This window comes from Cupressus sempervirens, chromosome 11 (genome assembly GCF_028749045.1).
Source record: "Cupressus sempervirens isolate cs-2001-9-10 chromosome 11, ASM2874904v1, whole genome shotgun sequence".
Taxonomy (NCBI): Eukaryota; Viridiplantae; Streptophyta; class Pinopsida; order Cupressales; family Cupressaceae; genus Cupressus; species Cupressus sempervirens.
The window spans coordinates 848024777-848027990 of record NC_143128.1 but is presented as its reverse complement, the minus strand read 5'-3'; positions in this window follow the sequence as shown (position 1 = coordinate 848027990).

The following is a 3214-nucleotide window of genomic DNA, read 5'->3' as shown; positions in this document are numbered from 1 at the left end:
AATGCTACAAGATTGAAATTGATTGATAAGGTTTGATCATAATAACATCGACGGACACTGTCAATATTATTAAAATGATTGATGATGCCATGATCTGACATTGAAAGCCTCAACAATGTCAAATATTGGATGACATGAATTATAGTTCGACCTAGCGCTGAGAGCCACGACAGTGCTAAGGTCAAATTGATAAGATTGATAGGTTGATAGGTTTCCAAGGCACTGAAAGCCACAACAATTCCGAGGAGTGGATAAATGATAATTGATTTGGGATGTTTGATATGTTTTGGGTTGATTAGGACTGATTTCGAGTGATTATGGGTTGATTTGGGGTGATTCTGAGTTGATTTGATATGATTCCAAGTTGATTTGATATGATTTCGAGTTGATACAAAATTGATGTGAAAGGGGATGCAAATGACGAAATATGGTCAATCTGGCCAAAAGATCAAAGTTAGTAGAATGAGAAAATGGGAAAAATTAGTATGAAGAAGTGATGAGGTCGTAGATGCGAACCATTTTTGAGCATCTACATTTTGCCCCTCTTTGATACAATGTGATTTAGAGCGTTGTATCAAAGAATAACTGATGAGAAAGCTACAACATGCCCCAGTAGGGATGATATATATGGGTGCCCCCTTGAGAAATTGACTAAGATAAGCATATGATAAGTCAATTTATCGACAACAAGAAGACAAAACCATAGCAACTGACAGAATGACCCAAAATTGTGCATAACATATATCAGATAACACAAAAATATCTACCTTCAACCAAAGCCCATTCAACACTGATGATGACATCTCCTCAAGTTATCCTGAACCTTTGGATTGGGACCAACGTGGACCACCAATTTTTGATCAATTTGATAATGATGACACTCTTATAATAGAATTTGAAGGCATTATGACTGAAGATCATAAAGAAGAAGTTTCTCCTAAAGAGAAGACATTGGCATATTTTGGGGAGCCAACTCCACCTTCTAGTTACAAAGCAAAAAGAGAAAAATATAGCAAGCATAGGTCTCTTGGTGAAAATCAAAAGGCGCCATTAGACTATAAAAAATCAAAAGCTAAGTAGCTCCCATTGCTACAAAATAAAAAATATGATGCCATGAATATCAGTGTTCCAGTGTTCAACATGCCACAAAGTCTTTTGGAGCTCTCTCAATCAGCATTCATGCGGAAGGTCATTGGTCTCAACCCTCCCTTATATCCCTTTGTTTATCCCCCAATCCAGCTACCTAATTTGTCCTATAACCAAAATCAGTTCTTTATCCAACAAGCCTTTGCATATGTCATCATCAATGACATACTATGAGAAAATCACAAACTCAATAATCATACGTTAGCACCCACTAGTCTACCATGAAAGCCAAACTAAAAAAAAGAAAGCAAACATAATCAAAAACTCCCTTTTCTGTTTGTAGCTCCCATGTCCTTCTTTCTTCTCCAAATGATTGTAGCTCCAAAGTTGCCTATAACACACACAAAATTGAAGCAAAAGCCTATGATATTGATAATGCCATGAGAATACTTGAAGTGTGATTTTATGTGAGAGAGAGAATGCAAAATGCAAATTAGTAAAGACTCAAAAACTCAAAGATTCAAGGATTCAAGACTTAAGCATTCTAGCCCTGAAATGAGAGGAAGGGTGTCCATTTTATAATTTTCACTCAAAGTGAGGGCATTGGATTTGTCACCCACAGATGTGCAATGTGGCAAGAGATTCCTATGACGCATATGACAGAATATGCCAATTGTGAGATTCTATGACACATGCAAGTCAAACTTGGCTAAATGTGGAAGAGAATCTATGACGCGTCATAAGACACCTCAACCCACTTAAAGCCAAGAATCTATGACGAATAAGCCAAATAGGGACATGCGTAAGAGGTAATAATAATTCCTATGATGCATATGACAGAATATGCCAAAAGTAAGATTCTATGACACATGAGAGTCAAATTTGGAAGAGAATCTATGACGCGTCATAAGATTCCTCAACCCACTTAAAGCCAAGAATCTATGACGAATAAGCCAAATAGGGACATGTGTAAGAGGTAATAATATTTGATTATGACAAATCTCAGCCAAGTGTCAAAGGAGAATCCACGAGGTGTCACATCCAAGTGTCATGATGATGAAATATTTTATGGAATATTTGAATTAAAAATCCTTTTATTCCACAAAATAAGAATTAGTAGAAAATGGAATTAATGATGGAAAATGGAACTTAGGAAATTGTAAATTTCCATGGTTTGCAGATAATGAATCAATTAATTAATAAAATTAATTAATTGAGGATGATAATCAAGAAGAATAATTAGTGAGAATAATAGAATTAAATTATGGGTTATTTAATCCTATAGAGAAAATTAGTAGATGATTGGCCGAATTGATTAAATGAATGCGACCGTATCCTTTGACAAAAATGTGACAATGATGGATATGGAATAAGATGATGAAAAGGTAGACCAAATCCATGGTCATATTGATTGATTGAAGTTGATAACATGCCAAGGACACATGACATGAATTGGTTGATATGTAACATTTAACCGACATTGTAAATGCTACAGGATTGAAATTGATTGATAAGGTTTGATCATAATAACATCGACGGACGCTATCAATATTATTAAAATGGTAAATGATGCCATGATCCGACATTGAAAGCTTCAACAATGTCAAAGATTGAATGACGTGAATGATAGTTTGACCTAGCACTGAGAGCCACGATAGTACTAAGGTTAGATTGATAAGATTGATAAGTTGATAGGTTTCCAAGACAGTGAAAGCCACAACAATTCCTAGGACTAGAAAAATGATGATTGATTTGGGATGTTTGATATGTTTTGAGTTGATTAGGACTGATTTCAAGTGATTTCGAGTTGATTTGGGGTGATTCCGAGTTGATTTGATATGATTTCGAGTTGATATGAAATTGATGTGAAAGGGGATACAAATGACGAAATATGGTCAATCTGGCCAAAAGATCAAAGTTAGTAGAATGAGAAAATGGGACAAATTAGTATGAAGAAGTGATGAAGTTGTAGATGCAAACCATTTTTGAGCGTCTACAACAGGGACATGGGTTCAACAACCCTAGGCACATTCCCTATCATGATATAGGGTAAGGTTGAGGGGCAGCGCCCCCAAAGCCAAAAATGAATTTACTATTGTAAAAGGCATCAAAAGTAAATTTATTTCCT